General features: G+C 41.9%; 1 long non-coding RNA gene across 3 annotated transcripts in view; it reads right to left on the bottom strand.

Moving 5' to 3' along the window:
- Nucleotides 1-4,193: 4,193 nt before the first annotated feature.
- Nucleotides 4,194-13,968, bottom strand: part of LOC119575004 — a 36,125-nt gene continuing 26,350 nt past the window's right edge. For all 3 annotated transcript variants that reach the window (XR_005228930.1, XR_005228931.1, XR_005228932.1), the window contains one exon: nt 4,194-4,560. This is a non-coding gene — a long non-coding RNA (uncharacterized LOC119575004). The remainder of the gene's footprint in view (nt 4,561-13,968) is intronic.

Genomic DNA, 13,968 nt, shown 5'->3' with positions numbered 1-13,968 from the left:
TTACTGGCTTTGTTTTATTTAAATAACACATTACAGAAATAGTCCAGGAGTCCTTAGACAAATGAACCAGCCAAATTACTTTGATGAACTTATAAAAGAAAGATTGCAGTTCCAAGTAACTGTAATAATAATGTTTGTTTTATGCATTATTTTGTTTTTAATATTTCAGCATATGTAATGTGCCTCCTCTAAGCATCATTTAGTGTCTCTTATTCACAATTTAAAAATGTACATCTAAAACATTTTGCTTCAATCATTTCCTTTAAATCATCTTAAAAGTATTAAAATAACCTAGTATTTCTGTGGGATTCAGCTTCTGAAGACAGCTATTCATGACATATCAAGAGATGAATGTACTCATTTTTATTATATATTCAGTTCTTTTTAACTTTATCGTCCATGACAGTAGTGAGAATATACATTTTGCAATGACTTGGGAGAAACCATTTATAAAATGCCACATTGTGATTCATTACAGGATATACACATGATAAAAAAGCAAAAAGTTGTATTCAGAACTTTAACAATGAACACCATCTGTCTTGGAGAGAAATGAGCATACAAAGAAGTCTGAAGTGGTGAAGCTCATATGACTATATATTACTGGTATTTTGTGCCCAAGTTATCATATCGACAGCTAATTTTGGATTTCATAGAGGTGCAGAAGTAAAGTTTTTCTTGTATCTATTTTTATAAGCAATATAACTATCTATTGTGTTTTTATATGGCTTTTCATTATCCCCTCTTGCTTGTCAAAAAATTAAAAATAAGAATGTGTGAAAGTAGACAGTGGCTGAATTTGTCTTTATAAAATGTGAAGTGGTAAACAAATGTATTTATTAAATGTTGACATAGGATTAAAATATAGGCTACAATTTAATTAAAAAATGGTTAATTATACTGTATACCTGTCTGCGTGTACAGGAGTATGCACACGTGGGTATCAGAGCATGGCTATTAAAACAATATCTTGTCAGCAGATAATGTCAAGAATGGTATATTCCTTTACACAAATTTAAAATGATAGAAAGATAAATTTATGAAAAAAATAAAACATACTAATAGTTATTCTATATGTCCACTAACAATAAATAACGTACAGTATACATCTACATTGCATGCTTTATGAACTTTTCAGTTCATATTCCATTCAAAATATTTTCCCATAAGGAAATTAAGAAGAATGTCCACACACAACTGTATATGAGTGAGACTGGTATACCTGAGTCCTTGCAAAGTCTGGGTTGTGCATTCTGCTTGTGTGATCGTTAATGGCTCTTGGTATCACGCGCACACAGGGGTATCACCTCTAGCCATTAACCACCCATGACTCCATATTGTGTGCCCGATTACCAACCATGTTAACAAGTCTGTGTGTCACCTAGAATGGACGCTTGTCTCCTAACTACCAAGGTCATCTCTAATCTCTCTTAGTGCATTGTTAAAAGGTAGACCTCCATTGCTCCCTTCATTTGTCACGATGACATCTGCTGCTGTTTCGTGTCACTGTGGGAGAGGGGAACGGCAGCTCGTTGCATCCCATGGACATTAACATGCACAGGCACCCAACCCAACACAAACTTACCCTCTTACGTGCTAACACCACTGCAGGGGTCTAGAACCTCCCTCACCACTGGGCGCGATGCGTTTAGATTACTGATGATTTGCAGTGTACTGTGTGGATTTGACTCCTGAGACCCTTAGTCATCTTGATTGCTGCGAGAATGGAGTATGTCTGCAGTGAATATCGAGGCTGATGGAGGAAGGCTGCAAAGTATGGAGGGCTTTCTGCCTGCTTCATCTTCGGATTTCAAATCATATATGCTTTTAATTTTTTTTACACACATGCACGAACACGCACACACGCGCGCACAGGCACGCACGCACGCACACGCACACGCACACGCACACGCACACGCACACACACACACACACACACGTTGCACGTATCGGTTATATTATACGCATGTTCTTGCCGCAGAACTCCCAGAAGGTAAACCCACTGAGTGTCATTTCTTTTGATTTTCCAATTGGTAGAGTAGTATTTTTTTCGTCGAGTTGTTACCAAAAAAAAATATATAATTTTTTGTTGTTGTTAGGCTTCGTTACTATATTATTTTTATGCGCTTTATGATATGAACGCGTTGCTATTGCTTCTTTTTCTTCTTCCTCATCTTCTTGGAAGCAAGGATATCACAGAAACGTTATACAGGTGCCTATAATTTTGGACATCTTCATTTGTGTCAGCTTCTGTCTATGGATGATTTGCCAATGATAAAATTCTCTTGCTGATGACTAATAACGTTTAATGGTTTATTGATGATTGATTGTCTGATTGTAAACTGATGATTCACTGAATAATTGCTTATTCATAATTGACTGACTGACTGATAATTGATAGAATGAGGATTGACTAACTGATGAGCTGACTGACTGACAGGCTGACAAATTGATAACTGACTGACTAATTGAAAGGAGAGATGTGTCGTGAGTCTGGAAAATCCACGATCTGTGTGATGTGAAGACATGAACGTGGCAGAAGGGTAGTGGCTCTAAGGTAGTCAACAGGTGGTAGTCAGGTGGTTAACGAAGCGTGCCTTGGGGGGGGGGGGTGTTCGTGGTGGGGGGTGAGGGTTGATATACCATGCAACTAAAGATTGACGCGACATGGCGAGGGTGTGGTCTAAGGGGGGGGGGGGGTTGCGCCCACAACGTACAGATAACTTTCGAAAATTTAGAAAATAGATTATGTCTATGTTTGATTCAGTTATAGTGTTATATATCGTTTTAAATACTATGAAATAATGATACCAGGGAGGAAATGCCATGTTTACTATGACGGGCATGGGATATGTATAATTAGAAACAAATAATTATGCAGTCTGTGAATGTTTGTGAGCACGTGCTTATGTGTGTGCATATGGGGAAAAGGAACTAAAAAACAAGGTGCATATATATCACTCAAACTCAATTTTACAACATAAAGTGGAACTGAAGAACAAGAGAGAGAAAAAAAAACACCATCAGCTTCGGCCATAAATGTATGCATAAGAACGCAAACCCGAATCACACCAAACTGGGCAGCTCCTATGCACTTTACGGTCACCCCCCCCCAAATCCCGGGACAAAGGACACGCCATGCAGAAAACCTAAAGGGAACTGCCAATCAAAAAGTCTTAAAAAAATATACTAAGCGCTTTGGGGAGCATCGTATCAGCGTATCTGCCTTTTATCTCATTTACATATACACGTAGCAGTACAATGAGTTCCCAGCCATGTTACTAACTCGCCATACACACGCCTGCCATTGGCCTCCTTGTCTGCCCGCCGATCGCCAGCGCTGTCACTTTAAACTGAGGAACAAGCGGTTGATAACATACGCTGGTAAAGGGCTGCATGGCGTGGCGAAATTTTTTTATTTTTTTTTTGTCTCCTTCCTTCTATTGCCAGCTGAAATTTATAGATATCGCCGCCACGTTACAGTAGGAGATGTAATTATCATTAAATTTCGTATGCAATTATGGCGTGGCAAATTTCCAGGTTTGTGATTTTTTAAATTATTATTATCTTTCCACTGCCTGCTAAAAGTATTGCTAGTGCAGCCTTGTAACAGTAAAAGATCTAATCCTCAATCAGTTTCGTGCATAAATCTAGCGTGGCGAAATTTCTTTGCATTATCATATTCTTTTTCTTTATTTTATTTTATTACCAGCTGAAATTATAGCTATCATGGCCAGGTAACCGTAAAATGTATCTAGTTACCACAAAATCGGCAATAGCATGCTCCATAAAAGAAATTCCATGCTCTCCAAAGATATTCACGCAATTTTGAATCCTCTAGACAGAATATACATACGATAAGAACTACTTCATTGTTCAGTTGTCTTGCAAGATCAGTTGCATAGGAGATGCAAGAAACAAGGGGGGAGGGGAGAGAGGGGGGAGTAGAGAGGGCGGGAGAGCGGCAAAACGCCATCTGTCTGCAAAGCCCAAGGCTCCTCTGTATTGACGTAGATTCTACATGATCAAGTCTTTGGCCCGTGAGTTCATCTGTCAAAAATACGGCTGTAGAGACAAATACCGTCGCGGGGATTTATGTAAATGGCGGAAAATATCAACAGGTGGATGTGTCAATTTTTGAATTAATGATTTTGAGACGAAGAACTGTGAATAAGGGTTTAAATCAACGTTAATTCAAGCGTTATTGTTGTCCTGCGTAATTTTTATGTATGACGACGTAATGGTTTATTACATAGAATAAATACTACATGCGCACATAAACAGCGAATGTAATAATAAGTGACAGTAAACACTAGCTGTTTTGACGCTCGTTCCTCCGTTGTGCGTGGATGGAGCTTCTAAAATCCCTCGGAAACCACAGTCAAAATTTGCTACCGAAATCCGCATTGTAATCCGGCTTATGGTGCTAACATACATCTCTGACCTTTGCGTTTCGTGACCTCTGACCTTTCCACCTCTCTCGTCTTCCTCAAAGCATTATGGCAAACATATATACACCAGGGAGGTCGGTTTCGGTCTCGTCCGGTTCCCATCTCTCACCTGCGAGCGAGTAGTACTGGCATCAGCTGCTGGGGTCAAGGTAAAAAAAGGCAAGAAAATGGCTGGGGTTAAGGTTAAAATAATGATAATAATAAAGACAAGAAAAAGAAAAAATAAAGAAGAGAAAATAGTCAAGGCGGAAAGTAACTGATCGCCTTAACACGGTATAATAATCACACCCTCCAGCGTATATGCCCCTATGCCCACTTGGATACGAAACCAACCTTATGATATATGGCCCTTATGCTCGGGAAATTTGTCCTTCCCTAAATACAGACACGTTTCATAACATGTAGTCAGCCTCCTGTACCACCCTTCCACCTTTGTTTTTATTCATGCTGTGACCGCCCTCATCACCCTCTCCTTCCCTCTCCCTCTCCCTCTCCTTCCCACACCGTCCTCCTCGCCCACCCTCTTTGTCTTAACGTAATCAGGAAGTGTCTCAATATTTTCCCGCTTTTTCACTGCAATAATGGAACCACTTCCTTCCAAGGAGTATCTCTCTCCTCCTCACCCCCCCCTCCCTCTCTCTCTCCGTCACCCCCTCCCTCCCCCTCTCTCTGTCCATCACCCCCCTCCCCCTTCTCTCTCCGTCACCCCCTCCCTCCCCCTCCCCCTTGTTTTGCCACAACAAGAAGCTCCTTAACACGACACTGGTCTAAATGCTGTCATATGTTTTTTCTCTCGGTCTTTGTCGTTATTGTGTATTACAGGATCTCAACGAGTAAACTTTTTTAAAACTTTTTTTATTATCATTGTTTTTGTTATTATCACCAGTATTTGCTGTTGTTGTTGTTGTTATTTATTATTATTATCATTATTCCTTTTTCTTATCTTCAACATTATAATTATTCATTTATTTTCTGGCTCTTTCTGCCACGCCTCTATTTGTAAGCATTTGCATTCAAGACCTGCATAAGTTATTTGAAATGCTGTCTCTGTGTATTTGTTCTTTGTTTGTCTTCCAATACCATTCTGTTATTTGATATTTTGTTTCTTCCTTACAATATCTTTTCTTATTTGTATTCCATGTATCTTCTTTATTTACCATTTGTTTTATTTTCGTTTATTCTACATTTTCAATCGTTATGTGTCTTTATTGCATCTACTTCAACATTTCAAATAATAATAATAATAATAATAATAATAATAATAATAAATATCCTCAACATTTCAAATAACGACAATAAAAGAAATACTCAAAAACTTCAAAATTTTGAATCGAACCGAATTGAATAAAAAGAAAGACTGAGAGAAAATAATGAAATGAAATGAAGATCTAAATCGACTAGAAAAAAAAACAACGAAAAAAAAGAAAGGCTACGACCCATTCTTCAAAACGCTTGAATTGACTTACTGATCAGAACGAAAGAAAATGGGGTGGAAAAAAAGGAAGTTTGTCCCAGTAACGAGAAGTTCGGTGAGGGTGACAAGCGGTCTTTCAAGAGCATGAAGACCCTCGATAATTTCACAGCATCATCGCCTCTGAAGGAACCGGGGAGGGAGGGAGAGGGGAGGGAAGGAGGAGGAGGAGGGGGGGAGAGGTGGAGAAGGAGGAAGGAGAGAAGGAGAGAAGAGAGAGGAAGAGAAGTGGAGAGAAGAGAGAGAGAAGAGAGAGAGAAGAGAGAGAGAAAGAGAGAGCAAGAGAGAGAGAAAGAGAGAGAGAAAGAGAGAACAAGAGAGAGAAAGAGAGAGAAAGAGAGAGAAAGAGAGAGAGAGAGAAAGAGAGAGAGAGAAGAGAGAAAGAGAGAAGAGAGAGAGAGAGAGAGAGCAAGAGAGAGAGAAAGAGAAAGAGAAAGAGAAAGAGAAAGAAGAAAGAGAAAGAGAGAGAGAGAGAGAGAGAGCGATAAAGAAGTTGGGAAAATGAGGGGAGAAAAAGGATGTAAAGAGGTAGGAAAGATGAGAAAATGTATGGCGAGAGAAAAAAAATATATATATAAATATAAAGAAGGAGGGAAACTGAGGAGAAAAAAGAAGTAAAGGGAAGGGAGGGAAAAGGTATGAGGAGAGAAAAATAATTACAAAGGAGGAGGGAAAATCAGGAGAAGGAAATGTAAAGACATAGGAAAGAGGAAGAAAATATAGGGCGCAAAAACACGCAGAAAGAGGAAGGGAAAAGGAGGAGAAAATGTACGACGAGAAGAAGAAATGGAGAGTAAACAGACTGAAGTAGGGGGAAACGGGAGGAAGGAAAGAGGGAATGGAAAGTAGAGGAAAAAATGAAAGAGGTGGGATAAAGGGGAGAAGAGGGAGAGGAAAGGAAGAAGATGGAGGAAAAGGAGGAGAAGAGGAGGGGGATGGGAGGGAAGGAGAGGAAAAAAGAGAGGGGGAGGGAAGAACATGGGGGAAAAGTAATTGAGAAGGGAGAGAGGGGGGAAAGAGAATGGGGAAGTAGAGAAGGAGAGGGAGGAGAGGGGGAGAAGGAGGAGAGAAGTTGAGAGGAGGAAAGGAGGAGAGGGGGGAGGGGAGGGGAATGGAAGGGGATGAGAAGAGAGAAGGGGGAGGATGAGGTGAGAAGAGAAGGGAGAAAGGAGAAAAATGAAAAGAAGAGGAAGGAAGGAGAAAATAATAATAATAATAATAATAATAATAATAATAATAATAATAATAATAATAATAACAATAATAATAATGATACTAATAAAATACATAAAAAATAAGAGGGAGAGTAAGAAAAGGGTGAAGTGAAGAGGAGGAAAAGGCGAGAAAGAGGAGTAGGAGGAGAAGAAAATTGGAAAAAAAAGATTAAGGAAACAGAGGAAAGATCACGAAGGCGAAGACATCCCAAGGGGTACATCGTGATAAAAGGAACGAACGCGCTAACGAAGACTTCTCGCGGGTGACAGATCCCTCCACGCACCCTCACGCACACACACACACACGCACACACACACACACACACACACACACACACACACACACACACACATACACACACGCGACACACACAAAAAAACAAAATACACATACACACCACAAAAAACACACACCCACACGCACACAAAAAAAAGCAAAAGCGAATAATAAAAAAATAACGAACCAAAAAAACAATAAAAATAAAATAAAATTGAAAGTCACGCGCCCTCAAAAATAGAAAAAAAAAACGAAAAAAAAAATGAAAAGAAAAGAAAACAATAAATTCGACGAATCAACACGAACGAGAAATCAGACGAAGACCCCGCGGGAGAAAAAAAAAGAAAAAAGAAAAAAGGAGAGAGAGAAGCAGATTAATCCGTCCATCGGAGCGACAAAAGCAGGTAACATCTGTCTTGTAAAAGGAATCTGACCCCTTCCGCGACCCGCGCCGTGACAGACGTCGAGCCTCTTGTTCGCTCTCGGATCCTATTCAGGACGATGATCCTGCGCACAAATAAGGGTGTTGCCTCCTGCGGTACACGCGCTTATTGTCGGGAGGATTCTGCCCGCGCTGTGACCTATGGTACTGGTGGGTGGGGAGAGGGGGGGGGGAGGGGGAGGAGAGGAGGGAGAGGGGAGCTGGTGGGTGGGGAGAGGAGCGGGGGAAGGGAGAAGGGAGGAGAGGGAGGAGAGAGGGGGAAGGGGAGCGGGGAAGGAGAAGGGGAGAGGGAAGGGGAAGGGGAGAGGAGAGGAGAAGGAAAGGAAGGGAGAGGGGAGGGGGAGGGTGAAGCGGGGTGAAGGGGAGAAGGAAGGGGAAACCGGGAAGAAGGAAGCGGGGAATGGGTGGGAGGGAGCGGATAGTGGGGAGGGACGAATGAGGAAGCAGGTGGGTGGGGGAGGGGAAGAAGGGGAGAGGGGAGTGGATGGGAGTAGGAAGAGGGGAGAAAGAGATATGAGGGTATTGGGGGGTGGTAAGAGGGGGGGGGAACTGAGAGAGGGGGAGACGGGGTAGAGAGATGGGTAAGGAGAGAGGGAAGAAGGGATAGGAGAAGTGTGGGGAGAGAAAAGGGGAAAGGGGCAAAGGAGAAAGGAGGGAGAGGGGGAAAGGGAAGAGGGAGGAAGAGAAAGAGGAGGAAGAGGAGAACGAGGATGAAGAGGAAGAGGAAAACAAAAAGGAGGAGGAGAAAGAGGAAGATGAAGCTGAGGAGGAGGAAGAGGAAAACGAAGAAAATGACGAGGAAGAACAGGAAAAGGAAAAGGATGACGAAAAGGAAGGAGGAAGAGCAGCAGTAGAAGAAGAAGAAAGGGGGGGGGGGTGAAGGTGTCAGCTTTGGACAGGTTTATTTGTGTTTTTAAGTTTACATATGTATATTTGTTTCTCCTTTTTTTTTTTCAAAACTCGAGACACGCCCTGATAAGTTTAGACGCAAGTATATGTAAACAAAAGGGACTGGTACGTGCTTACGTAGATTTGTCTGCGCACACAAACACATACACACATACCCATACAGGCATATTCCGAAACACACATGTTCAAAACCACATACATAAATGCCCATTCATACATACATACGCATTCAGAAACATATACACATACCCATATATATATATATAATAATAATATATATAATATATATCTAATATATATAATATAATATAATGTATATTCAGAAACACATATACACACATATTCAAAAACACATACATACATACATGCCCTTACACACACATACTCAGAAACACACTTACATGCCTATACACAAATATTCAGAAACACACATACCCACACATTTATAAACATACACACATATACCCACACATTCTTACCCATAGACAAACAAACACATGCACATTCCCCACTCCCCCCTACCCACACATACCCATATACCCCCCCCTTAACCCATACCCCCTCCCCTCATACCCACACACACTAACGATCACTTCAGGAATTCAAGGATGTCATTTATCCAACAAATGTGTATTTTCACTGCCACGTCATGGGTCCGTCTGACACGTGGGGCATGACAGTGGGTATGCGGGCACGTTCTTGGGGGGATTGGGGGGGGAGAAGGAGAAGGGGAAGGGGGAAGAGAGAGGGGAAGGGGAAGAGGGAGGGGAATGAAGGGGAAAGGGGAGAGGGATGAAGGAGGAGGAAGAGGGATGAAGGGGAAAGGGGGAGAGGGATGAAGGGAAAGGGGGAAGGGGGAGGGGGTATTGGGGCAGAACGGGGGGAGGAAAAGGGAGGGGGAAAAAGCGTACGAAGGGAGGGAGGAGGAAAGGGTGAAGGATGAAGGAGAAGGAAGGAGGAGAAAGGAAGCGGACGAGGAGAGAGGGGGATGAAGGAGGGGAAATGAAAGGGAAGAGGAGAGGAGAGAGAGAGAGAGAGAGAGAGAGAGAGAGAGAGAGAGAGAGAGAGAGAGAGAGAGAGAGAGAGAGAGAGAGAGAGAGAGAGAGAGAGAGAGAGATAAGAGGGCAGTCGGAATGGAGGAAGGGATGGAGAGTGAGAAATTAGGAAAGGGATTGAGAGAGAGAGTAGAAAAGTAGGAATAGGGGGAGGGGGGGGGGGAGCTCAATACAGCTTTTGGTGAAGGTATTAAATATAACAATGTTCGCCGGATTAAGACCAAGGTATTCCACGAAGATAACGAATAAGCTGATTACGTTGCTTTGAGACGTCGGCAGAGGATAGCATCTTGGTCCTCTGCTGATAGACAGACTCTCTCCCTCTGTCTGTCTGTCTCTGCTTGTCTTTTACTCTTTTTTTCTTTCTTTCTTTTTCTTTTTTTTTTTCTTCCTTCTCTCTTTTTCTTTTTATCTTTCTCTTTTTTTCCCTTACAGTATGTGTTTCTTTCTCTTTCTCGATTTCTCGCTTGTTCTCTCTTGTTTTCTCCTCTCTCTTTTTTCTTCTTCTCTTGTTCTCTCTCTCTCTCTTGTTTTCTCTCTCTCTCTCTCTCTCTCTCTCTTCTTTATTCCACCCTCCCTCTCATAATCTCTCTCTCCATCTATCTATCGAACCATCTATTGTCTCGACCTTTCTCCCGTTTTCTCTTTCTCCAGGAAAAAAAAACACATACATAAAGGAAGCTTTACCAGAACATAGCATTCTCTCTGCCTATCTACCTTTTCTTCTTTTTTCCTTTTGTTTCCCCTCAGCTAAACAAATAATCCAGATCTACAAGAAAACTTCACCCGAATATAGAGCGAAATCCACCCCCTTCCGACGGCCTCTTACCCCGGCGTAACACGGAACTCAATTTTCATATGTTTCCTGCCTCTCTTGCAGCTTTGAGTCCGAGAGCTCTGCCATACGCGCCTGTGACAGGAAGAAGGGTAAGGGATTGGTGGAGGAGGTGGGGGTGGTGGTGGAGGAGGTGGAGGTGGTGGTGGAGGAGGTGGAGGTGGGGGTGGAAGGAGGGGGTGGTGGAGGAGGAAGGGGGAAGGAGGGGGAGAAGGAAAGGGAAGAAGGAAGGGGGAGAGGAGGAGGAGGAGGAGGAGGAGGAGGAGGAGAGGAGGAGGAGGAGGAGGAGGGGAGGAGGAGGAGGAGGAGGAGGAGTAGGAAGGGAAAGAAGAAGAATGAGAAGTAGAAGAAGAAGAAAGAAAGAAAGAAGAAGACCAAAAGTAGAAGAAGGAGAAGAAGAAAAAGAAGAAGAAAAAAGTAGAAGAGCGAAAGGAAGAATGTGGAGGGAAAGACGTGTAAATAACAAACAAAAACCCCACTGTCACTTCCGTCAGCTCAGATTCCGAAACGCCTCCTGACCTTCTCGTTTGCCCAAGGTCAAGCTCGCAAGGTCAGAGGCTTAAAGGGCCTCTGGTGTCGTGCCCGTTGCCTTTTGTCGATTTTCTTTTATTTTTTTTTTCTCTCTCTCGTTCGTCTTAATTCTTCTCGGTCGAGTTATTTTGTTTCTCTCTCTCGATCTTTCTTTTTCTTTTTTTTTCTCGTTTGCGTTTTCCCTCTCTCTTTCTTTTTTTCCTCTTCTGTCTCTGTCTGTCTGTCTGTCTGTCTCTTTCTCTCTCTCTCTCTCTGTCCCATTCCAGCTTCTCCAAACTACGCCAAAAAAGAAGAAAAAGAAAAGAAGAAGAAGAAGAAGAAAAAAAAAAAAACAGTCAGGACAACAGTAAGAAGAGAGAGAGAGAAAAAAAGAAAAAGAGTAAGGAAGAAAAAGAAACAGGCACACGAGGAAATAAAATGAAAGAAAGAAAGGAAAATAAAGCCTCATAAACGGGGGAAAAGGGAGAAGAGAAGAGAAGAGAAGAGAAGAGAAGAGAAGAGAAGAGACGAGACGAGCGATCAAGCCTGGAAAACTTTGGCGAAACTTGGCTCCTCTTTCAGACTATGTTGAATAATGTTGCCAAAGTTGCCCGGAGTTTGAGAGATCCAAGTCTCGCCGAAGATAGGTTATTACCGAAATTGTACCGAAGTTGCATCCTATTGTCGTAATGTAATTAATAAAGTTGGCAGGTGGCTTGGCGTCCGAAAGTCCCCACCCGACCATAAATTTCCATATACATAGCTACTATTATTTTCCCAGGGTTTTGCGACTTTTTTTTGGATTCAAAAAATGAAAGTGGATTTTTTTTTTTATTACACTAAAAGACATTCAAGAGAGCCTTTAAAAAACCGATATAAAGTAGCCACACACGGGACACACCAAAAACCCCATCCAAAACTTCCCCCTCCCTTTTATGTTTCACCCCGTGGGAAAGGGTTATCACTTTGGCCGCCCAAATTTACCAAACGGGCTTTTTAGTCTTGCCCCTCCCCCGTCCTTTGCCCCCACGTCAGGTCTCCTTTCCTCTCCCCTCTCTCTCCCCTCCTCTCTTTTCTCCTCTCTCTCTTTCGCTCTCTCTCTCTTTTTTCTCTCACCCCCTCTCTCCCTCTCTTTTTTCTTCACTTTTTCTCTCCCCTTTTTTCGCTTTTCTCTCCTTCTCTCTCTCCTCTTTCGCCTCCCCTTTCTTTCGTTTCTCTCGTTTCTCCCCGGGGTCCCCCCCATCCAAAGACCCCGTGGGAAGGATATGCGATTCAGAGGGAGGGGGGGAGGGGGGCGGAGAGGGCGTAGTCCTTTTATTCTCCTTCAGGTGCCTACGCTGCGGGTGGGATAGAAAGAGAGAGAGAGAGAGAGAGAAGGGGGAGAGAGAGAGTGGAGAAAAGAGAGAGAGAGAGAAGGGGGGGGGTGAGAGAAAAGGGGAGAGGGAGAGGGAGAGGGGGGAGAGGTAGGGGGAGGGAGGGGGGAGAGAGAGAGGGAGAGGAGAGAAGAGGAAGGAAAAAGGGGAGAAAAGGGAGGAGAGAAAAAAAAGAGAGATAAAATAAAAGAGAAGTTTAAAGAAAGAGAGAGAAAAGGAGAGAGATAAAGAAAGAGAGAGAAGAAAAAAGAAAGAGGAGAAAAGGGAGAGAGATAAAAAAAAGAGAGAGACAGAGAGAGATAAAAAAGAGAGAAACGGGAAAAGGATAAAGAAAAAGAAAAAACAGAAGAGAAAAAAGAAAGAGAGAAACGGAGGGGAGGGGTAAAGAAAGAGAAAAACAGGGGAGAGATAAAGAAAGAGAAAACAGAGAGAGAAAAAGGGAAAGAGGAAACAGGAGGATAAAGAAAGAGAGAAACAGAGAGAGATAAAAAAAGAAAAATAGAGAGAGATAAAAAAAGAGAGAAACAGAGAGAGATAAAAAAAGAGAGAAAACAGGGGGAGGATAAAAAAAGGGGGAAAAACCCGAGAGAGAAAAAGGAAAAGAGAAACAGGGGGGGGGGAGAAAAAGAAAGAGAGAGACAGAGAAAAGTTTAAAGAAAGAGAGAACCCGAGAGGGGATAAGAAAGAAGAGAAACAGAGAGAGATAAAGAAAGAGAGAATAGAGGGGAGAAAAAGGAAAAAAATAGAAAACAGAGAGAGATAAAGAAAAGAAAAACCGAGAGAGAAAAAGAAAAAGAAAAAACCAGAGAGGAAAAAGAAAGAGGGGAACAAGAGAAGAAAAAGAAAGAAAAGAGACAGAGAGAGAAAAAGAAAAGGGGGACAGAGAGAGAGATAAAAAAAGAGAGAGACAGAGAGAGAAAAAGAAAAGAGAAAACGAGATAAAGAAAGAGAGAGACAGAGAGAGAAAAAAGGAAAGAAGAAAACAGAGAGAGAAAAAGAAAAGAAAAATAGAAAAAGAAAAGAAAGAGAAAAAAACAGAGAGAGATAAAGAAAGAGAAAAACAGAGAGAAGATAAAGAAAGAGAGAGACAGAGAAAAGAAAAAGAAAGAGAAAAACAGAGAGAGTTTAAAGAAAGAAGAAATGGAGAGAGATAAAGAAAGAGAAAAACGGGGAGAAAAAGAAATGAGAAAAAAAAGAGAGAGATAAAAAAGAGAAAACCCAAGAGAGAAAATAAAAAAAGAGAGGGGGACAGAGGAGATAAAAAAAAAGGGGAAAAACCCGAGAGAGATAAAGAAAGAGAGAAATAGAGAGAGATAAAGAAAGAGAGAAACAGAGAGAGAAAGAAATAAAGAAAGAGAGAAACAGAAAAGGAAAAAAGAAAGAGAGAAACAAAAGAGAGATAAAGAAAGAAGAGAAAAGAAGAGAAAAAAG

This window comes from Penaeus monodon, chromosome 7, assembly GCF_015228065.2.
Source record: "Penaeus monodon isolate SGIC_2016 chromosome 7, NSTDA_Pmon_1, whole genome shotgun sequence".
NCBI classification, from domain to species: domain Eukaryota; kingdom Metazoa; phylum Arthropoda; class Malacostraca; order Decapoda; family Penaeidae; genus Penaeus; species Penaeus monodon.
The sequence above is the reverse complement of the archived record's forward strand: the minus strand, read 5'-3'. Positions and strand labels throughout refer to the sequence as shown.